The 25,884-nt window shown below is 39.7% G+C and overlaps 1 non-coding gene across 1 annotated transcript; it reads left to right on the top strand.

Moving 5' to 3' along the window:
* Positions 1-14,964: 14,964 nt before the first annotated feature.
* Positions 14,965-15,071, top strand: LOC141634633 (small nucleolar RNA R71). The gene has a single exon (XR_012539359.1). It is a non-coding gene; the product is annotated as a small nucleolar RNA R71 (small nucleolar RNA).
* The last annotated feature ends 10,813 nt before the right edge of the window (positions 15,072-25,884 follow it).

Genomic DNA, 25,884 nt, shown 5'->3' with positions numbered 1-25,884 from the left:
ATTCACGCTGAATCACGGCCTCAGTCGATCGACCATGATGCTCAGTCGATCGACCAACTTATGCTGAATAGTAGCTTCTGATCTACGTGCCTTGGTCGATCGACTAAGGGAGCCCGTCGATCGACTGCTTTAGCTGATACTTGACTTCTAATTCTCGTGGACTTGTCTTCCAGGCCTCGAAATGCACACTAAGCTCGTTCCTTGAGTGAATACTTTACGTCAAATGCAGTGCAAGGTACTCGAGGACGGATTTGGCTCAATATCTACTCATTTCCGCATAAATCTGCAATATTACATAAAAATATGAAAGTAGACGAAATGGGGTAAATAGTAGCATAAAACTACACAATTGAGCTCTGAAATGCGTGTAAAATGGGGTGTAAAACATCATATAAAAGACACGCATCAAACTTCCCCAAACCAAACCCTTGCTTGTCCCCAAGCAAGAACTAGACTCGATCTATAGGAACGAGTTCAATCTCAGAGCAAAATGCAATTGAATAGCCTAAACCAATTTATTGCAAAATTAACAATCAATCAATAACGTGAATCATGCAAACGAGTTATGGAGTCGTTAAAAACTGTTGAACTGTCAAATGTAGAGACTTATCAAATCGGACTCTCACAGGTTGCTCAAATCACTCAAATAAGCACAAGGTGAATAATGTATAAGATGGAAAGGAGTAATATTGTAGTGACTCTCACCTAACTACGACCTATAAGAACATGCCTGCAATATAATATGAAAGTAATCTCTACAACCGTACATATGCATTCCAACCGAACAAATGACCATGACACATGCCGAGGTATATATAGGATATGTGAGGTAATGGGCAGGAAAGGCAAAACATTTATGGGAATGTGGGGGTACAGGTGATCATGCTAGTACCGTAACAAAACCATATGACAATATCCACTTCTTGCTCAGACTTCAATTGACACGGTGCTATAGCAAGCACAAAACTCACAATCTCCGAAATAATCAACTCCCCATAAAATACAATTGACGCATGGGAGCAAAAATCGCCATTTGAATAAAGACTTGAATCATGCGAAATGATTTTTTCCTCTTTTCTTCTTGGCATCAGTCGATCGACCAAGATGGCCAGTCGATCGACCTCATCTACAGTACAACACTCTTTTTTTCTTTTTTTTTTTCGAATCATTTTATCTCTCTTCTTTTTCTTTGTTTTTCTTTGTTTCTTCCTTTCCTTTCTTTTTCATCTTTCCAACTTTTCATCTCAGAATGAGCATATGCTCTCAAAAACGAAGTAACAATCCCAAAACGTAAACTACTAGCTTGACAAAGGCAGGCTAAGTGTAGGATGTAGTAACGGGACAAAAAGGCTGTTTTTGGCAGTGTGGGGCTTATGGGTAGAATGAATAAAGGAAGACCTCTACCACATGTGTCAACTAACCACAAACCGAATGCATACATGTATTAAGCAGATTAAGTTCATATTTATGCACATTTATGTAACATGTCTCATAAGGAGTAACTACTCACATCCTAGATAAACTGGTCATGGATGTCACCAGTTATAGCCTCTAAATCTCAGAAATATGATGTAGTTTGTCAATAATCAAAGTCAAGTCTAAAGTTCAGCAAGAAATGTAATGAAAACTCGTAGACTATGCATATGTGATTCTACTAAAAACATGTCATCATTGAAATACTATCGTTCTGACTCGACCTATATGCTAAAATAAGCGTGAATTTTTTGTATTTTTTTTTTATGAAATTTTTCAATTTTTTTGGATTTTTGTATATAAAAAAGAATTCAACAACAATGCAAACTGAAATGTAAACGTGAATGCAACAACATATGAAATGCAGCGCAAAACCCTTCCCCAAACCAAATCGCACAATGTCCCCATTGTGCAAAATCATGTAATGAAGAAAAGGAAAACGGGAATTTGCGAGAAAATTAAGTAAAGGATATGAAGTAAGGCTTAGAAACTCACAAGACTTTAAGCGCAGCAAAGGGAAACCTCCCCAAACCAGCGTGAGCTAGGAGGTTTCAGTAGCCAGCAGTGCTACCAATAAGTATCTGAAAAGACAACAATACCACGCATAAAACCGAGAAAACAACGTTGAAGCGGTAATTATGTGCAAAATTAAGAAGATGGAAGAAATCAAATATATGACGGAAAATAAAGTGGAGTAGAAAACTCCCTTAATTCCGCAAATCGACCAAACACAGTAGGGGAGTGATCGTAAACAGGTACATCAGCGTCCCCGGTCGATCGACCACATTACTCAGTCGATCGATCAATGTGTCAGGAACAGATGCTCTGGAGCTGTGCATTTCGATCGATCGCGTCGATCGATCGATCGATGAATAAATCTTCTTTGTAACTTTCTGATTTCTTCGAATTAGCTCAATAACTTGAGCTAATGGGGTCTAAAAACCCGCAAATGCACAAAAATACGCGCCCAAAATTGCGCAAAACCCAAAGTAACCGACTAAAGTATTTAAAAATCTAAGCAACCGAAATAAAATGCGAAGTCTCGCGCACACAAAAGTAATAAATAAAAAGGTTCAACGAAAGCAAATAAAATGTATAGTTTGTGAAAAAGTCTCAATCAACTAATAGTTGATCAAGAACGGCCATGCGATGGCCCGCTTGACTGGCTTCTGGCTACAAGAGGTAGCCTCAACAGTGCTCATCTTCTCAGTGGCACTCTTCTCAACTTCATCATCCGACAAGCTCAACGGATCAACATGTCGGACATCTTCCCACTCAATGACCTCCTCTGACTCGTCGAGAATCCAGATCGACTCGTTGCTTTGGTAGCTCATCTTCGGGCTCCTCATCAGTGCCATAGCTAAGGCATCCTAGACCACCTCTTTGAACAATTGGCTGCTTCACAGCTGGAGCAACTTGAGGCTCTTCCTTCCCCAAACCAGCTCCTGCAATATCTAAAACAGTAGAATCTTCCTCCACTTTGCTCCCAATCTGGGGCGGAGGTGTCACAACAGGAGTAGGAATAGAGACAGCATATCAGGAAGTATAAAATAAGATTTCTTTTCAGAAACTGTATTGCAAGTGACAGGCCACATGGGGTCTTGCTTCCTAGCTGTATGGGCAAAGACAATGGAGTGCTTGCCTACCTTAAAGGTCAAAGTTCCCGAACCAACATCAATAACTGCACCAGCAGTGTGCAGGAATGGTCTACCCAAAATGATAGGGATGTGGGCATCTTCGGGCATATCGAGCATAACGAAGCCAACAGGGAAGAAAAACATCCCTATTTGCACGGGGATGTCCTCTAAGACTCCTATTGGCTGGACCGCAGAGTGATCAGCCATCTGTACTGTCATGTTGGTTACTACAAACCTAGTCAATTTGAGCTTCCTAGCAAGACTCAAGGGCATTACACTAATACTGGCTCCTAAGCCACATAAGGCTTTCTCTATAGGAAAGGTGCCAATATTACATGGGACAGAAAAACTACCCAGGTCTTCTAGCTTAAGGGGTGCAGTATGGGTCAAATAATAGCATGTCTCCTTAGTTAGTACGACAGTATGCACAGTTTCAAGTGACTTCTTTTTAAACAGTAATTGCTTCATAAATTTCATATAAGCAGGCACTTGATTGACTAATTCAAGGAAAGGTACTTGCACATTTAAACTGCGAACAACATTTTCAAACTTATTAAATAATACATGTTCCTTTGTCGGCACCAATCTCTCTGGATAAGGGGCTGAAAGAAGCAACTTAGCCCTCTCCTCTAGATCTCTCATGCCGGCATCGGTGGACTTAGGCTGGAAGTCCACAACCTTCTCCTTGTTGTAGCTCGACCTCTCTTTAGACCGTCTCGAATGTGAACCATTAATTGACAAAGGGTCGTACTTCGGAACCGGAACGGACCCATCAGCATTCGGGTATGTCCTCAATATTTTCGGGGCAATAGTACCCTGAAACAAGTGATCCCCAGGTTATCGGGCATTGGAGGACGAAAAGAATCACCTTCAGCAGCGATCTCAGTCGATCGACCAGGTTGGTCGATCGATCGGCCCGACTTCAACGAGACGGAAGCTACTCTTTTTGTCGCACTTCAGTCGATCGACCGGGTATGTCAGTCGATCGACTGACATACCGGCTGATCGTCTTTTTCTTGTTTTTATTCGCCACTGCCTTCTTCTTGCTTGTTTCCGCCTGATCTTTTTAAGTGACATCCTCAACCATAATGGGCCCATCAAGGGTAGACCCACTCCTCAAGGTAATGGCATTTAGGGTCTCCTTTTGATCAGTTTGAGTCGGTAGATGTCCCGGAGCACGAGTTGTATTCTTGCTAGCCAATTGGGCAATTTGGCTCTCCAACATCTTCATCCCGGCCTCTCTAGCCTGGGATTCCTTCAGCTTCAAATTCTTCAACTCATTGAAATCCGAACCTTGGGTTTGTTGCTGCTGCTGTGGGACATACGCAGGTTTTTGGAACTGTTGTTGCTTATGAGGGGGCACATAGTTCTGCTGCTGCTGCTGCTGTGGAGGTTGAGTCGGATTCAAGACATTTTGGCTACTCCACCTCAAGTTGGGGTGGACATTCGGCTCATAGTAAGTATTTGTCTGCCTATAATGTTGAAAGGCAGCGCAAGACTCGAAGGGACTAGGACAATTGTCTGAAACATGTCCCTCAGCTCCACATCTTCTACAGACGAAAGGATCGTCTGAAACAGCATTTATATGGTAAATCACTCCTTTGGAAGCTCCTCCCAACTCGTACTTGTCAAATCTCGCCGTGAGAGCTTCTAATGCAGCTATAGAAGGAGATTCAGCAGCTCTCCTTTGATTTCCCTGGGAATTCCCATACTCAGCTTTGTGGGTGGCCTAGTCATCAATGATCTTCTACCCTTTAGTCTCCCCCGTATTCTCCTGGAATCTGCCATTAGCTGTCGCATCGAGGATAGCCCATTGATCGTCATAGAGCCCATTGTAGAACTGATTGCATAGGCTCCACTTCTCAAACCCATGATGCGGAATGGTTCGCACCAGCTTCTTAAAACGGACCCATGCCTCATGAAAGTTCTCATACAGCCCCTGTTTAAAGCTCGTGATTTGAGCTCTAATAGCATTCGTCTTCGAGGCAGAAAAGTACTTCTTGTAGAATGCCAAGGCCAAAGAATTCCAGTCGGTGATCCCATTAGCAGCTCGGTCCGGATCTGTACCACTCCCTTGCAAAGCATCACGGAGTGAGAATATAAACATAGTCTCCTTTATCCGGTCTGGGTCACACCGGTCGGCGGGGGTATAGAGTAGCAATAATCGATAAATATCTCCATATGCTTGTCGCATCTTCATTTGCGGCTCCCCGATTGGTTCCTCTCAACCAAGTTGATATAAGCGAGGCTTCGGTTCAAATTTCCTATCAACTCCCGTAATTCGAACCCCTTGTATAGATATGCATTGTCGGCTCGAGTGACTTGCTATACTTGCTTCTTGACCATGACCGGAAATTTAAGAAGATGTAACTGTCTCAGCTGAAGAAGAGGAAATGGGTGATGAAGGTGGATCCTCCTCGTATAGCTCGTTCTCGTAGTAACTAGACAGAGTACTCAGCTCTTCCTCTGTCGGCAATATCCTAGATGATCGTCTAAACTCACGCAAGGTCTTCTTAATCTCGGGATTGATCGGTAGTAGTTCACCACCCTGTGACCTGCGCATAAGAAGAAACTATAAAAAGAATATGAGAATAGTTTAAGGAACGAATGTCCCTTAAACTAAGAAAAAGACTAAAATAAAACAACTAAAAATTAGAACAATTGCCTCCCCGGCAACGGCGCCAAAATTTGATACCCGTCGTTGTGAGTACCAAAAATAATATTTATAAAACCTATTAAAACTAACAAAAGCTAGTGGTAACAGGGTCGAACCACAGAGAGGAAGACGTAATTATTCATTGTCTAATTTAGTCTAAGGTAACAGTACGTGGGGATTGAGGTGATTTGGTCTATAGCTAAAACAATAAAAGTAAAATAAACTAAACAGTAGATAAAATCAAGGATTAAAAGGGTGCAAGGATGGTCGGTTCACTATAGTTTCGGCGGCAGCAAACTAGTTAGGTCTAAAACAATCACGTGAGACGGGAAAATAGGAGGTCCTTTCGGTCCACTCTCACAGGTAGCATCTTTCGATCTCGCTACAGGTCCCTAATACCACTAATACAGACTTTCGTCCTGAGAAGTGACTAAAGGTCTAAATTAATCTATCTTTCGATCTAATTAATCTAGTCGTCTTAATTAAGAAGGTTATCTCCCTTCCCTATCTTTCGATCTTTATTGGGTCGAACAAGTCCTAGGTATTCAACTGGTCGCGCGCACTCGATTCGTCAAACACAACAATTAAAACAATTAAAACGAAACAATCTCAGCGTGGCCAGTCGATCGACCAGGGAACCCAGTCGATCGACCGGTATGCGATTTCAGGCCATGCTAATTCTAATGTCGCCTAACCTACAGTTCCCCTACATCCTAGCACAATTAATTTAGCTACTCATACTAGGAATGATAACAACAATGAAATTAACGAAATTAACTACTGAATTCATGCTTAAATTAACGGAATAAAAGGGTAGCATAAAACGATAATTATGGCTTCGGGAAACTAACTAACAATTCTATACTATGAACGATAAAGTGTGATGAAACTGGAAACAAGAACAGAAAAATACCGTGAAGAGGAATTGTAACGGAAAGATTAAAAGAACGAATGAAAGCGATATTCCGAACCCTAATTATTTGATATGCTAAAACTGATAAAGGACTGAAGGAAAACTAGATAATTTTCTGAATGAAACCTAGCTTACGTTATATAGATTACAACGTAGTTCTTATTCCAAAACCTAATGTACTATGGGCTTTAAATTTCTCGATCTTTTAATTCACGCTGAATCACGGCCTCAGTCGATCGACCATGATGCTCAGTCGATCGAACAACTTATGCTGAACAGTAGCTTCTGATCTATGTGCCTTGGTCGATCGACTAAGAGAACCAGTCGATCGACTGCTTTAGCTGGTACTTGACTTCTAATTCTCGTGTACTTGTCTTACAGGCCTCGAAATGCGCACCAAGCTCGTTCCTTGAGTGAATACTTTACGTCAAATGCAGTACAAGGTACTCGGGGACGAATTTGGCTCAATATCTACTCATTTCCGCATATATCTGCAATATTTCATAAAAATACGAAAGTAGACGAAATGGGGCAAATAGTAGCATAAAACTACACAATTGAGCTCTGAAATGCGTGTAAAATGGGGTGTAAAACATCATATAAAAGACACGCATCACTCGGGACGGGCGGATTTAAGGGAAGACGCCCGGATTCTGTCACAGTTAACTTTCCAAAAATATGACGCCACCAAGATGGGCGTCCCGACCCCAAGACGCTCGGATTCTTCTGAAAGGAGACGGGTGTCTTTTCCCAAAAACGGACGGATTCTGAGACAGTGAGATTTCTTGAAATGCACAGGCAAAAAGACGGTCGTCTTTCTGCAAACACGAGCGGATTCCTCAGGACGAGCGTCTTCTGTGCCAGGACGCTCAGATTCTTCAACAGTTTCAAAATTTCAATTTCACAGCTTAAAAGGACGGACGGATTCCGCCAAACACGCCCGGATTGCAGCAGGATGGGCGGATTCCAATGAAGACGCTCGGGTTCAGGCTGCGAATTTTTCCTTTGATTTCCTTTCCTCCCATAAATGCTTCCCCACACTTGAAGATTGGTTCCTTCCTTAATTCAAAATTCGTTAGTGACCCTCCCTCACTTACTCTCATGGAAAGAGTTTATGCTTATAATTAAATGAATGCAATAGCATTATAAATACAAGTTAGAGGGTTAGTATATTTACAAGTGGTGGTTTAGGGAGGACTCTACCAAACTCTCCCTTTTGATGGTTCTTTCAAGGATGAGAAGGCCCGAGGTAGGTGACCTAGACCTCTCCAATAAATGCTCCCTCATAGTATGGCTTCAATCTTTTGACCATTGACCTTGAACTTGCTTCCATCTTCCGCCTTGATTTCAAAATCTCCATATTTTCCAACTTCGGTAATCACATAGGGACCCATCCATCTAGAGTTCAACTTTCCCGGAAAAAGTCGGTAGCGGGAATTGAATAGAAGGATTTTGTCCCCTTTGTGCATGGCCTTTTGTCTAATCCTCTTGTCATGGAGAAATTTCGTCCTTTCTTTGTAAATCTTGGCATTCTCATAGGATTGTAGTCGGAATTCCTCCAACTCTTGAATTTGAATCATCCCCTTTTGACCACTCAATTTGAGATCAAGATTGAGTGCTCGGATTGCCCAAAAAGCTTTGTACTCCAATTCCATTGGCAAGTGACACGCTTTTCCATAGACAAGCTTGTAAGGGGAGGCTCATATGGGAGTCTTATAGGCCGTCCTATAAGCCCAAAGAGCGTCATCAAGCTTCGTGCTCCAATCTTTTCGGGTCTTGTTCACGACTTTCTCAAGGATTTGCTTGATCTCTCTATTCGAAACTTTAACTTGACCGCTTGTTTGAGGATGATATCCCAAGCTTGTTCTATGTTGAACACCATATTTAGTCAAAAGATATGCGAGTTACTTTTCATGAAATTGCGTTCCTCCATCACTTATGATTGCTCTAGGAACTCCAAATCTTGGGAAGATTATTTTCTTGAAGAGTTTGGTGACCGTTTTTGCATCATCATTTGGAGTGGCAATTGCCTCTACCCACTTTGATACGTAGTCTATGGCCACAAGGATGTACTTATTCCCATTGGATGTCACAAATGGACCTTGGTAGTCGATCCCCCAAACATTGAAGATCTCCACCTCTAGAATGCCCATTTGTGGCATTTCGTTCCTCCAAGAGATATTCCCCGTTCTTTGACAAGCATCACAATGAATGATGAATTCCCTTGTGTCTTGAAACATTGTAGGCCAACAGAAGCCCGATTGAAGAATTTTTGCAATGGTCCTCCTTGCTCCATGGTGCCCACCGTAGGGTGATGAGTGACACCCTTCCAAGATTCCTTGGACTTCCCATTGAGGGATGCATCTCCGGTACAGCCCATCACTACACTCCTTGTAGAGGTTTGGGTCATCCCAAAAGTACCTCTTTACTTCGAATAGGAACCTTTTTCTTTGGTTATGGTTTAAATTTGGAGGGAGTACTCTTCCAACACCATAGTTGGCATAATCGGCAAACCATGGGGTGATGTGCCTTTCAAGTTGTGTTTGAATGGCCATCAAGATATCGTCGGGAAATGAGTCATTGATCAGTGTTTCTCCATGTTCATCATGAAACCGGATCCTTGACAAGTGATCCGCCACTACATTTTCGGCTCCTTTCTTTTCTCTTATTTCCAAATCAAATTCTTGAAGAAGCAAAATCCATCTCAGGAAACTTGGTTTTGCCTCCCTCTTTATCAAGAGATGTCGGAGAGCACGATGATCCGAAAAGACAATCACCTTGGATCCAAGTAAGTAGGAACGGAATTTGTCTAAAGCATAGACAATGGCAATAAGCTCTTTCTCGGTGGTATCATAATTCACTTGGCAGGGATCAAGAGTCTTACTTATATAATAGATGGCATGAAGAGCTCTTCCTACCCGTTGGCCAAGAACCGCTCCAACGGCGTAGTTACTGGCATCACACATAATCTCGAACGGTAGTTCCCAATTTGGAGGTTGAATGATCGGTGCCGAGATTAGTGCTATCTTGATTCTATTAAAGGCTTCAACAAACTCATCATTGAAATTTAATTGGGCATCTTTAAGCAAGAGTTGAGTGAGGGGTTTCGCTATTTTTGAAAAATCTTTTATGAAACGGCGATAGAAACCCGCGTGACCGAGAAAACTTCTCACCCCTCTAACATTCACGGGAGGTGGGAGTTTCGCTATCACCTAAACTTTAGCTTTATCGACCTCGATGCCCTTTTCCGAGATTAAATGACCCAAAACAATTCCTTCATTGACCATGAAGTGACACTTTTCCCAATTTAAAACAAGACTAACATCTTCACATTTTTGTAATACAAGAGAAAGATTATGCAAACATGAGTCAAAGTCCTTTCCATAAACGCTAAAATCATCCATAAAAACTTCCATTATGGTCTCTAGGTAGTCGGACAAGACACTCATCATGCATCTTTGGAAAGTGGCGGGGGCGTTACATAAACCAAAAGGCATCCTCCTATATGCAAAAGTACCATAAGGGCATTTGAAGGTGGTTTTATGTTGGTCATCCGGGTGTATAGAGATTTGGAAGAATCCCGAATACCCGTCAAGGTAACAAAAGAATTTGTTGGAGGCTAACCTCTCAAGCATTTGGTCAATGAATGGTAGGGGGAAATGATCCTTTCTTGTTGCGGAATTCAATTTTCGATAGTCAATGCACATACGCTAACTGGTGATCTTCCTTGTGGGTATTAGTTCATTCTTTTCATTTGTCACTACCGTGGTATCTCCCTTTTTAGGTACCACTTGAACGGGGCTAACCCACAAATAATCCGATATGGGATATATGATTCCCGCATCAAGTAATTTCATAACCTCTCCTTTGACAACTTCTTGCATGTGGAGGTTCAATCTTCTTTGAGGTTGAATGGTAGGTCTATGGTCCTCCTCTAGATGAATTCTATGCATACAAAATTTGGGACTTATCCTCTTAAGGTCATCTAGACTATAACCTATAGCCTTCTCATGTTGTTTCAACACATCAAGCAATTTTCCCAATTGGTTCTTATAAAGTCTATCATTAACAATCACAGGTTTGGTCTTTGATTCATCAAGGTAAGCATATTTCAAATTTGGGGGAAGGGGTTTTAGAGTAGGAGTTTGTACCTCACTTTCCTCCTTTGGAGTTTCATTGAGAATTTGCTCCATCTCCATTAGACATTCCATTCTCATGGCATATTCAACTTGTTCTTAATTCTCATCAATCTCATCACATTCAAATTCCATGATGGATTCCTCTTGCTCTTGAGATTGTAAAATGTCTTCTAGGATGGATTGCTCATCCTCTATAGGTTGACATGCTTCCACAACGATGTTATGCACTAATTCGGATTGTGCATGAGTAAGTTCTTTGTTAGGTAGAGCGGCCTCAAAAAGATCTACCTCCAATTCCCAATACGTATTTTTAGCCTCACTTGCTTCCAAGGCTGCCAATGCTTGCATGGGTTCTTTGAAGAAAGGTATGCTTAAGTGGTCCTCTACAAAACAATCTATAAGGTCCATCTTGCAAAATATCAAACAACTTGAAAATAATTAGAACAAACCTTGAGGAGTTTTACTTCCCCAACGCAAAGAAAGACACAACTAATAACAATATAAGAAAATATAAATCAAGTTAACACCGTCCCCCGCAACGGCGCCATTTTTTGGTCGGGACTAAATCTTTCGGTTACTTGTCGTTAGGAGCACCTGGACCAAAACACAATTTATAACTTCACAAACAACTCTACAATTAGTAAAGAGGCAAGTAAAGGTCGGAGCCCAAGGGACGGGAATTGAGATGAGATTTCTATTGCAACTAATGGTGTATTAAGGGGTGTCACAATTGGGGTTTGATGTAGAAGATCACTAAACTACATAGCAATGAAAGTAAACAAGAAAGATGAATTAAAAGGGATGTAAACAATTGATAAAAGGCACTAGGGTGTCATGGGGTCATAGGGGATTCATGGGAATTGATCATACAAACATATTCTCAAGTTATAAGCAAGCAATTATTGTTGTATTGGATCGAGTTGGTTTATATTATACAATCCTAGGAAGGTTTGTGTCTCGGAGCCGAATCAATTATATTGTACAACACCTACAAGTTGACTTAATTCTCCCTACTCAACTATATGCATGGTCTAGTGAGACTCGAGTTGGTTTATGTCATACAAGTCTCATTCAAAAAGGTAAGTGATGGGTTAAAAATGCAAGGATTCATAGGCTCGCATTTCATCAAACATAACATGTGCATAAGTTGAGATCACAACAAGCAAGAAAACAAATTATGAAAACATATTAAATTAAGCATGAATCATCCCCCATGTTGGTTTCCCCTAATTACCCATTAACCCTAGTTAAGGAAACTACTCACTCATTGTCAAGTTTAGCATGTTAACAAGGTTGTCAATCATATTAACAAAGAAAAATATGATGAATAAATGAAGATGATTAACAATAATTAAAAAGAGATTAAGAGATTATACCTACTAATGATTCCAAAATAAAGCTAAGAATAATAGAAGTACTTGATGAATGATTGAAAGGTTGTCAATCTCCCGATAATAACCCAAATAATCTTCAATTACCCAAAATAAAGGATGAACAAGAGAAATATTAAGGAAATAAAACTTGTATTAAAACTTGATTAATTGTTGATTACAAGATTAAAGAGAGATTTGATTGATATTAACTACACTAAAGATTGCTAAGAAGAACATGCTCTTCTAATTAGACTAATGGGGTATTTATAGTGGGGATTAGGTGGATGAATTAGGGTTAACTAAGGGCTTAAATGACGATTAAGTCCCTTGTTGAGGAAACGCCGGTCTTTTTGGAAAGACTCCGGTCTCTAGGGAGACTCCGGACTCTAGAAAAAGATGTGCATCCTTCCTTGAAGCTTGAAAAGGATGAAATGGGTCTGCCTGGCAATCCGGGCATCTTTAGCACGGGACGGGCGGATTTGGTGGTTTCTGCCCAAGCATCTTGGAGTGAAGACGGGCGTCTTCTGGAGTCTTTGCCTAGGCGTCTTGGGGAGAAGACGCACGGATTGTGGTGGTGGAGACGGGCGTCTTCTAGGGAAGACACACGGATTGCTGGGCAGTCTCGTTTCTTCTTCTTTTCTTCCTTTTTCTTCATAAAATCCTTTGGGATTTTCTCGGGGATGCAAGGATCTTTTCTCATCATTGCCCATCTACTATAGTATGTACAAAGGCCTTCTAATCTTGTCTCTCCTTGATGCTTGGTCATTGAATTAAATCAATTTAGCCTCATTTTGCCATGAAAATGCAAGGTTTGCACTCCTTTCCTACCAAGGGATCAAAACCTCAAAGAATATGCAAAACAAAGAACTAAAGACAATAAATGACCCAAATATGCACTAAAAATCATGGGAACAAGGCTAATTCGGGGACTAAATATGCTCTAATTATGGTCACATCACTCTCTTTGTTGCTATTCCCTTGCTCTTTTGATGGAGCATTATCAACTTTCTTTTTCCATTGTAATTCCGACTTCTTCTTATCATCCTTCCCGCTATAGTGATCAACCATAAAGCATGGTTCATACAAACGGGGAGCTCTCATGGTCTTGTCAAGATTGAAAGTTATGGTCTCGTCTCCCACTTCAAGAGTAAGCTCTCCGTGCATCACATCTATCACCGCACCCGCGGTGTGCAAGAAAGGTCTACCTAGGATGATCGGAAAATTGGAGTTTTCTTCCATGTCAACAATGACAAAGTCCAGCGGGATGAAGAATTTGACGATTCTCACGGGAACATCATCCCATATCCCTAACGGTGTCTTCGTCGATCTATCGGCCATTTGGAGTGTGATGTTGATACATTTAAGCTCTCCCATCCCTAGCCTTTTACTAACCGAATTCGGCATAACACTCATGCTTGCTCCTAGATCACACAAAGCCTTGTTTATCGTGGTGTCGCCAATAGTACACGGTATTTACAAGCTTCCCGTGTCTTTAAGTTTTGGAGGTGAATTCCCTTGAAGGATTACACTACTCACCTTGGTGAAGGCGATAGTTTCAAGCTTCCGGATCGACTTCTTTTTCGTAAGGATGTCCTTCATGTACTTTGTATAGGCCGGCATGTGATTGATTAATTTTGTAAAAGGAATCGAGACTTCCAAATTCTTTACAATTTCCATGAATTTTCCAAGTTGGTCATCAAACTTAGGCTTAGCTTGAAGACTTGGGAATGGAAGTCTAATCATGATGGGCTCTTTCTCCTTGGCCTTTTCTTGACTTTTCTTTGAAACTTCTTCTTTTGTTGGTTCATCTTCCTTAGAGTTTTGCACAACTTCTTATTTGTCACTATCTTCCAAAACTTCATCCTCAACTTGCTTATTTGGTCCTTCATATCTCGTACCACTCCTCAAGGGAATGGCACTAACCGTTTCATGTCTTGGCGGATTACCTTGATGTGGTAATTGCCCCTTTTATCTTTGAGAGTTTGAAGATGCTAGTTGGGTCAATTGAGTTTCCAACATTTTTGTGTAGGCTAGGATGTTGTTGATGGTGATGCCCTTTGCTTGGCTATCTTTTTGCATTTGAGTGAAAAATTCTTGTTAATTCTTTTGCATTTGGAGGACTGCTTTTTGAACATAAAAACCTTGGTCATTTTGTTGATTGTATGGAGTTTAATTTTGGTAACCTTGGTTTAGGTTGAAAAAGGGTCTTTTATTTTAGTTTCTCATGGGAGGTGGGGTGTATGTTTGTTGAAGGTTTTGAACATTTTGACTTTTATACGAGAGATTTGGGTGGAATTTGGTGTTTTCATTGTAATAGTTGGAATAAGGGTTACCACTCTTGTATGCTTGAAAAGCATTCACTTGTTCATTTGTTCCTCTACATTCACTTTGGTCATGTCCCAAAGTTCCACAATTCTCACATATCCCACTTGGGATTGATGAAGATGCTACCATGGCATTAACATGATGCTTTGATGATTTTGAGGCTTCTTCAAGTTTAGCCATAGCCTTCTCAAACTTCAATTTGATGGTATCAATGTAAGCACTAAGTTGAGCACCCAATTGAGTAATAGAACCCACTTCATGCTTTCCTCCTCTAGTAGCCTTGCAAGGACTACTATATTATGAATTATGGACCGCCATTTCCTCAATCTTGTTCCAAGTTTGATTATCGTCAACTTCGGTGAACATACCATTTGATTCCATGTTGAGAATGTTCCTTCAGTCTTCATAAAGACCATTCCAAAATTGTTGTACCAAGAACCACTCGCTAAGTCCATGATGAGGACATGAGCGGCAACTTCCTTTGAACCGCTCCCAAGCTTCATACAAAGATTCTTCATCCCTTTGCTTAAAACCTGTAATTTGAGCTCTTCGCATGTTAGTCTTTTCCGAAGGGTAAATTTTTTTGTAGAAAGCTAGAGCCAACTTCTTCTAAGTGTCAATTCCAAGAGTAGCCTTATCAAGGCTTTTCAACCATTGTTTTGCGGTGCCGATTAGAGAAAAAAGGAAATAAGACCCTTCGAATTTGGTCTTGAGTCACACTAGTTTGTGAAATCGCATCACAATAGTCACAAAAAGTTTCCATGTGAGAGTGAGGGTCTTCACTAGGCATCCCTCCAAATTGGTTTCTTTCGACTAGTTGGATAAATGCGGATTTAGCAATGAAATTTCAGGTTAAGTGTTGTGGTGTGGGAGTACCATTGGGTAGGTTCTCCTCGGTTGGTACGGAATGTGATGAAAATTTAGGCATTGTGGGTTAATTTTGTGATTGATTTGGTGTTGGGTTCTCCTCACCTTCTCTTGCAAAAGGGTTGATGAACTCAATAATATTTGGTTGAATATCTACAACCTCACCAATACCTCTCAAAGTACCTCTTGCAAGTCTACTATTGGTTGTCAAAGTTCTTTCAATTTCGTGACCAATAGGTAACAAGTTACCTTGTGATCTTCTAGACATGCAAAATATCAAACAACTTAAAAAAATTTAGAAAAAACCTTGAGGAGTTTTACTTCCCCAAGGCAAAGAAAGACACAACTAATATCAATCTAAGAAAATCAAATCAAGTTAACACCGTCCCCGGCAACGGCGCCATTTTTGGTCGGACTCACTTGGAGCTTAATTTTCGGTTAATTGTCGTTAGGAGCACCTAGACCAAAACAATATTTATAACTTCACAAAAAACTCTTACTATTAGTAAAGAGATAAATAAAGGTCGGATCCCAAGGGACGGGTATTGATGTAGGATTTTCGATTGCAATTAGCGTTGTCTAGGGGTGTCACGATTTGGGTTGAGATAAGAAAATCATTAAACTAAATAGCAATAAAAGTAAACAAGCAAGATGATTAAAATGAGATGTAAACAATTGATTAGAAGCACTAGGATGTCATGGGGTCATAGGGGATTCATGGGAATTGATCATACAAACATATTCTCAAATTATAAACAAGCAATTATTGTTGTGATGGATCGAGTTGGTTTATATCATACAATCCTAGGAAGGTTTGGGTCCCGGAGCCGAATCGATTAGATTGTACAACACCTACAAGTTGACTTAATCCTCCCTACTCAACTATATGCATGGTCTAATGAGACTCGAGTTGGTTTATGTCTTACAAGTCTCGTTGAAAAGGTAAGTGATGGGTTAAAAATGCAAGGATTCATAGGCTCGCATTTCATCAAACATAACATGTGCATAAGTTGAGATCACAACAAGCAAGAAAACAAATTATGAAAACCTATTAAATTAAGCATGAATCATCCCCCATGTTGGTTTCCCCTAATTACCCATTAACCCTAGTTAAGGAAACTACTCACTCATTGTCAAGTTTAGCATGTTAACAAGGTTGTCAATCATATTAACAAAGAAAAATATGATGAATAAATGAAGATGATTAACAATAATTAAAAAGGGATTAAGAGAATTATACCTACTAATGATTCCAAAATAAAGCTAAGAATAATAGAAGTACTTGATGAATGATTGGAAGGTTGTCAATCTCCCAACAATAACCCAAATAATCTTCAATTACCCAAAATAAAAGATGCACAAAAGAGAAATTAAGGAAATGAGATTTGTATTAATATTTGATTAGAAGTTGATTACAAGATTAAGAACAGATTATAATGATATAAACTACACTAAAGATTGATAAGAAGAACATGATTAATCTAATTAGACTAATGGGGTATTTATAGTGGGGATTACGTACACAAATTAGGGTTTACTAAGGGCTTAAATAACGAATAAGTCCTTGAGGAATCGCTCCTCTCAGAAAAAAATGCGGGTCTCCTTTTTGCCGGTCTTCCAAAAATATGCGCATCTTTTATGGAGCAAGAAGAGGACGTATGGGCCTGTAAGATAATCTGAGCGTCCAAGGGTCAGGACGACCGGATTCTTGGGTGGTTGGGCAGGCGGATTTGATGCTTGGATGAGCGGATTGGGGCGTGGTTGGACGGGCGTCCCTATGGCAAAGACGCTCGGATGTTTGCAGTCGTGGACGAGCGTCTTTATGGTTGGACGAGCGGATTGGGTTCCAGCCTTCCTTTTCTTCTTTTCTTCCTCTCTTCTTCCAATAATCCTCCGGGATTTAGTCGGGGATGCAAGGATTTCTTCATCATTACCCATCTACTATAATATGTACAAAGGCCTTCTAGTATTGTCTTCTCTTTGATGCTTGGTCATTTGATTCGATCAATTTAGCTCTATTTTGCCATGAAAAGGCAAGGTTTGCACTCCTCTCCTACCAAAGAAACAAATCCTCAAAGAATATGCAAAACAAAGGACTAAAGATAGTAAATGACCCAAATATGCACTAAAAAGCAAAGGAACGAGGCTAATTTGGGAACTAAATATGCTCAAATGATGGTCACATCAACAACTAGTCACAATGACAAGAACGAATGGTTTGCACAATGAGTCAGAATGACATGGATAAATGGTTCACACAACGAGTCACAATACCTAAGAAACAAAGACATATGGTTCACACAATGAGTCACAATGACAAATACAAATGGTTCACACAGCGAGTCACAATGACTAATAAAAATGGACAAATGGTTCGCAAAATGAGTCACAATGCCTAATGAACATGAACAAATAATTCACACAATGAGTCACAATGACAAGGACAAATGGTTCACACGAGTCACATTGCCTAAAGAACAAGAACAAATAGTTCACACAACGAGTCACGATGATAAGGACAAATGGTTCGGACAAGGAGTTACAATGACAAGGACAAATGGTTCACACGACGAGTCACAATGCCTAAAGAACAAGGGCAAATGGTTCAATTACGAGTCTCACAATGACAAATCGTTGACACCAGGAGTCACAATAACTAATGAACAAGGAGAACTGGTTCACAATGACAAGGACAAATGGTTCACACAAAGAGTCACAATGACTTATGAATAAGGAGAAATGGTTCAAACAACGATTCATAATGACTAATGAACAAGGACAAATGGTTCACACAACGAGTCAAAATGAATAATAAACAAGGACAAATGATTCGCACACTAAGTAAAATTAACAAGGACAAATAGTTCGCACAATGGGTCATAATGACAAATACAAATGGTTCACATAATGAGCCACAATGCCTAATGAACAAGGACAAATGGTTCACAGAATGAGTCACAATGACTAATGAACAAGGAGAAATGGTTCACAATGACAAGGACAAATGGTTCACAAAAAGAGTCACAATGACATATGAATAAGGAGAAATGGTTCCAACAACGATTCACAATGACTAATCAACAAGGACAAATGGTTCACACAACGAGTCACAATGCGTAAGGAACAAGGACAAGTGGTTCATACAATGAATCACAATGACAAGGACAAATGGTTTACATGAGCCACAATGCCTGACGAACAAGAACAAATTCATACAACGAGTCACAATGACAAGGACGAATGGTTTGCACAATGAGTCACAATGACATGGAGAAATGGTTCACACAATGAGTCACAATGCCTAAGAAACAAGGACATATGGTTCAGACAATGAGTCACAATGACAAATTCAAATGGTTCCCACAACGAGTCACAATGACTAATAAAAATGGACAAATGGTTCGCAGAATAGGTCGCAATGCCTAATGAACATGGTCAAATAATATCAACAATGACTCACAATGACAAGGAAAAATGGTTCACACGAGTCGTAATGCCTAACGAACAAGAACAAATAGTTCACACAACGAGTCACGATGACAAGGAGAAATGGTTCGCACAAGGAGTTATAATGACAAGGACAAATGGTTGACACGATGAGTCACAATGTCTAAGGAACAAGGACAAATGGTTCACATAACTAGTCTCACAATGACAAATATTTGACACCAAGAGTCACAATAACTAATGAACAAGGAGAACTGGTTCACAATGACAAGGAATAAATGGTTCACACAAAGAGTCACAATGACTTATAAATAAGTAGAAATGCTTCAAACAACGATTCACAATGACTAATGAACAAGGACAAATGGTTCACACCACGAGTCACAATGAATAATAAATAAGGACAAATGGTTGCACACTAAGTAAAATTAACAAGAACAAATGGTTCGCACAATAAGTCACAATGACAAATACAAATGGATCACACAACGAGCCACAATGCCTTACGAACATGGACAAATGGTTCACACAATGAGTCACAATAACAAGGATGAATGGTTCCCACAATGAGTCACAATGACATGAACAAACGGTTCTCACAACGAGTCACAATGCCTAAGAAACAAGGACATATTTTTCACACAACGTGTTACAATGACAAATACAAATGGTTCACACAACGAGTCAGATTGACTAATGAACATGGACAAATGGTTCGCACAATGAGTCACAATGCCTAATGATCATGGACAAATAATTCACACAATGAGTCACAACGACGAGGACAAATGGTTCACAAGAGTCACAATGCCTAACGAACAAGAACAAATAGTTCACACAACGAGACACGATCACAAGGACAAATAGTTCGCACAAGGAGTTACAAGGACAAGGACAAATGGTTCACATAACAAGTCACAATGCCTAAGGAACCCAGACAAATGGTTAACAAAACGAGTCTCAAAATGACATATCGTTCACATAAAGAGTCACAATAACTAATGAATAAGGAGAAATGGTTCACAACAACAAGGACAAATGGTTCACACAACGAGTCACAATGACTTATGAACAAGGAGAAATGGTTTAAACAACGATTCACAATGACTAATGAACAAGGATAAATGGTTCACACAACGAGTCATAATAACTAATGAACAAAGATAAATTGTTCACACAACGAGTTACAATGCCTAATGAAAAAGGACAAATGGTTCACACAATGTGTCACAATTACAAGGACAAATAGTTCACACGACTCACAATGCCTAATCAACACGGAGAAATAGTTCACACAACGAGTAACAATGACATGGTCAAATTGTTCACACAACGAGTCCCAAAGAATAATAAAGAAGGACAAATGGTTCACACGCTAAGTCACATTGACAAGGACAAATGGTTCGCACAATGAGTCATAATGACACGAACAAATGGTTCACATAACAAGTCACAATGTCTAAGGAACAAGGACAAGTGGTTCACACAATGAGTCACAATGACAAGTACAAATGGTTTACATGAGTCATAAATGCCTAAGGAACAAGAACAAATAGTTCACACAACTAGTCACAATGTCAAGGACGAATGGTTTGCACAATGACTCACAATGACATGGCTAAATGGTTCACACAACGAGTCACAATACCTAAGAAACAAGGACATATGGTTCACACAATGAGTCACAATGACAAATACAAATGGTTCACACAACGAGTCACAATGACTAATAAAAATGGACAAATGGTTTGCACAATTAATCACAATGCCTAATGAACATGGACAAATAATTCACACAATGAGTCACAATGACAAGGACAAATGGTTCACATGAGTCACATTGCCTAACGAACAAGAACAAATAGTTTAAACAACGAGTCACGATGATAAGGACAAATGGTTCGCACAAGGAGTTACAATGACAAGGATAAATGGTTCACACGACGAGTCACAATGCTTAAAGAAGAAGGACAAATGGTTCACATAATGAGTATCACAATGACAAATCGTTCACACCAAGAATCACAATAACTAATGAACAAGGAGAACTAGTTCACAATGACAAGGACAAATGGTTCACACAAAGAGTCACAATGACTTATGCATAAGGAGAAATGGTTCAAACAACGAGTCACAATGAATAATAAACAAGGACAAATGGTTCTCACACTAAGTAAAAAAATAAGGACAAATGGTTCGCACAATAAGTCAAAATGACAAATACAAATGGTTCACACAACGAGCGATAATGTCTAACGAACAAGGACAAATGGTTCACACATTGATACACAATGACAAGGTCAAATGGTTTACATGAGTCATAGTGCCTAACAAATAAGAACAAATGGTTCGCACAATAAGTCAAAATGACAAATACAAATGGTTCACACAACGAGCGATAATGCCTAACGAACAAGGACAAATGGTTCACACAATGAGTCACAATGACAAGGTCAAATAGTTTACATGAGTCACAGGCCTAACAAATAAGAACAAATGGTTCACACAACGAGTCACAATGACAAGGACGAATGGTTCCCACAATGAGTCACAATGACATGGACAAATGGTTCACACAACGAGTCACAATGCCTAAGAAACAAAGACCTATGGTTCACAGAACGAGTTACAATGACAAATACAAATGGTTCACACAACGAGTCACATTGACTAATGAACATGGACAAATGGTTCGCACAATGAGTCACAATGCCTAATGATCATGGACAAATAATTCACACAATGAGCCACAATGACAAGGACAAATGGTTCACACGAGTGACAATGCCAAACGAACAAGAATAAATAGTTCACACAACGAGACACGATGACAAGGAGAAATAGTTCGCACAAGGAGTTACAATGACAAGGACAAATGGTTCACATAACAAGTCACAATGCCTAAGGAACCAGGACAAATGGTTAACAAAACGAGTCTCAAAATGACATATCGTTCACACAAAGAGTCACAATAACTAATGAATAATGAGAAATGGTTCACAATAACAAGGACAAATGGTTCACAAAACGAGTCACAATGACTTATAAACAAGGAGACATGGTTTAAACAACGATTCACAATGACTAATGAACATGGACAAATGGTTCACACAACGAGTCATAATGACAAGGACAAATGTTTCACACAACGAGTCATAATAACTAATAAACAAAGATAAATGGTTCGCACAACTAGTCACAATGCCTAATGAAAAAGGACAAATGGGTCACATAATGTGTCACAATTACAAGGACAAATAGTTCACACGACTCACAATGCCTAATGAACACAGAGAAATAGTTCACACAACGAGTAACAATGACATGGACAAATGGTTCACACAACGAGTCACAATGAATAATAAACAAGGACAAAAAGTTCGCACGCTAAGTCACATTGACAAGGAGAAATGGTTCGCACAATGAGTCACAATGACAAGGACAAATGGTTCACATAACGAGTCACAATGCCTAAGGAACAAGGAAAAGTGGTTCACACAATGAGTCACAATGACAAGGACAAATGGTTTACATGAGTCACAATGCCTAAGGAATAAGAACAAATAGTTTACACCACTAGTCACAATGACAAGGACGAATGGTTTACACAATCACTCACAATTACATGAATAAATGGTTCACACAACGAGTCACAATACCTAAGAAACAAGGACATATGGTTCACACAACGAGTCACAATGACAAATACAAATGGTTCACATAACGAGTCACCATGACTAATAAAAATGGACAATTGGTTCGCACAATCAGTCACAATGCCTAATGAACATGGACAAATATTTCACACAATGAGTCACAATGACAAGGACAAATGGTTCACACGAGTCACATTGCCTAACGAACAAGAACAAATAGTTCACACACGGAGTCACGATGATAAGGACAAATGGTTCGCACAGGGAGTTACAATGACAAGGACAAACGGTTCACACGACGAGTCACACTGCCTAAAGAACATGGACAAATGGTTCACAAAATGAGTATCACAATGACAAATCACTTACACCAAGGGTCACAATAACTAATGAACAAGGAGAACTGGTTCACAATGACAAGGACAAATGGTTCACACAACGAGTCACAATGAATAATAAACAAGGACAAATGGTTCGTACACTAAGTAAAATTAACAAGGATAAATAGTTTGCACAATAAGTCACAATGACAAATACAAATGGTTCACACATCGAGCCACAATGCCTAACGAATAAGGACAAATGGTTCACACAATGAGTCACAATGACAAGGACAAATGGTTTACATGAGTCACAATGCCTAACAAACAAGAACAAATGGTTCACACAACGAGTCACAATGACAAGGACGAATGGTTCCCAGAATGAGTCACAATGAAATGGACAAATGGTTCACCCAACGAGTCACAATGCCTAAGAAACAAGGACATATGGTTCACACAACGAGTTACAATGACAAATACAAATGATTCACACAACGAGTCACATTGACTAATGAACATGGACAAATGGTTCGCACAATGAGTCGCAATGCCTAGTGATCATGGACAAATAATTCACACAATGAGTCACAATGACAAGGACAAATGGTTCACACGAGTCACAATGCCTAACGAACAAGAACAAATAGTTCACACAACGAGACACGATGACAAGGACAAATAGTTCGCACAAGGAGTTACAATGACAAGGACAAATGGTTCACATAACAAGTCACAATGCCTAAGGAACCAGGACAAATGGTTAACAAAACGAGTCTAAAAATGACATATTGTTCACACAAAGAGTCACAATAACTAACGAACAAGGAGAAATGGTTCATAATAACAAGGACAAATGGTTCACACAACGAGTCACAATGACTTATGAACAAGGAGAAATGGTTCTAACAATGATTCACAATGACTAATGAACAAGTACAAATGGTTCACACAGAGAGTCATAATGACAAGGACAAATGTTTCACACAACGAGTCATAATAATTAATGAACAAAGGTAAATGGTTCACACAACGAGTCACAATGCCTAATGAAAAAGGACAAATGGTTCACACAATGTGTCACAATTACAAGGACAAATAGTTCACACGACTCACAATGCCTAATGAACACGGAGAAATAGTTCACACAACGAGTCACAATGACATGGATAAATGGTTTACACAACGAGTCACAATGAATAATAAACAAGGACATATGGTTCGCACGCTAAGTCACATTGACAAGGACAAATGGTTCGCACAATGAGTCACAATGACAAGGCTAAATGGTTCACATAATGAGTCACAATGCCTAAGAAACAAGGACAAGTGGTTCACACAATGAATCACAAGGACAAGGACAAATGGTTTACATGAGTCACAATGCCTAACAAACAAGAACAAATTGTTCACACAACGAGTCACAATGACAAGGACGAATGGTTCCCACAAAGAGTCACAATGACATGGACAAATGGTTCACACAACGAGTCACAATGCCTAACAAACAAGGACATATGGTTCACACACCGAGTTACAATGACAAATTCAAATGGTTCAAACAAAGGGTCACATTGACTAATGAACATGGACAAATGGTTCGCATAATGAGACACAATGCGTAATGATCATGGACAAATAATTCACACAATGAGTCACAATGACAAGGACAAATGGTTGACACGAGTGACAATGCCTAACGAACAAGAATAAATAGTTCACACAACGAGACACGATGACAAGGACAAATAGTTCGCACAAGGAGTTACAATGACAAGGACAAATGGTTCACATAACAAGTCACAATGCCTAAGGAACCAGGACAAATGGTTAACAAAACGAGTCTCAAAATGACATATCGTTCACACAAAGAGTCACAATAACTAATGAATAATGAGAAATGGTTCACAATAACAAGGACAAATGGTTCACAAAACGAGTCACAATGACTTATAAACAAGGAGACATGGTTCAAACAACGATTCACAATGACTAATGAACATGGACAAATGGTTCACACAACGAGTCATAATAACAAGGACAAATGGTTCACACAACGAGTCACATTGACTAATGAACATGGACAAATGGTTCGCACAATGAGTCGCAATGCCTAGTGATCATGGACAAATAATTCACACAATGAGTCACAATGACAAGGACAAATGGTTCACACGAGTCACAATGCCTAACGAACAAGAACAAATAGTTCACACAACGAGACACGATGACAAGGACAAATAGTTCGCACAAGGAGTTACAATGACAAGGACAAATGGTTCACATAACAAGTCACAATGCCTAAGGAACCAGGACAAATGGTTAACAAAACGAGTCTAAAAATGACATATTGTTCACACAAAGAGTCACAATAACTAACGAACAAGGAGAAATGGTTCACAATAACAAGGACAAATGGTTCACACAACGAGTCACAATGACTTATGAACAAGGAGAAATGGTTATAACAATGATTCACAATGACTAATGAACAAGTACAAATGGTTCACACAGAGAGTCATAATGACAAGGACAAATGTTTCACACAACGAGTCATAATAATTAATGAACAAAGGTAAATGGTTCACACAACGAGTCACAATGCCTAATGAAAAAGGACAAATGGTTCACACAATGTGTCACAATTACAAGGACAAATAGTTCACACGACTCACAATGCCTAATGAACACGGAGAAATAGTTCACACAACGAGTCACAATGACATGGATAAATGGTTTACACAACGAGTCACAATGAATAATAAACAAGGACATATGGTTCGCACGCTAAGTCACATTGACAAGGACGAATGGTTCGCACAATGAGTCACAATGACAAGGCCAAATGGTTCACATAATGAGTCACAATCCCTAAGAAACAAGGACAAGTGGTTCACACAATGAATCACAAGGACAAGGACAAATGGTTTATATGAGTCACAATGCCTAACAAACAAGAACAAATGGTTCACACAACGAGTCACAATGACAAGGACGAATGGTTCCCACAAAGAGTCACAATGACATGGACAAATGGTTCACACAACGAGTCACAATGCCTAACAAACAAGGACATAT

Source organism: Silene latifolia, chromosome Y, assembly GCF_048544455.1.
Source record: "Silene latifolia isolate original U9 population chromosome Y, ASM4854445v1, whole genome shotgun sequence".
In the NCBI taxonomy this organism is placed as follows: Eukaryota; Viridiplantae; Streptophyta; class Magnoliopsida; order Caryophyllales; family Caryophyllaceae; genus Silene; species Silene latifolia.
Note: the sequence above shows the minus strand (reverse complement) of the source record. Positions and strands in the feature narration are given on the sequence as shown.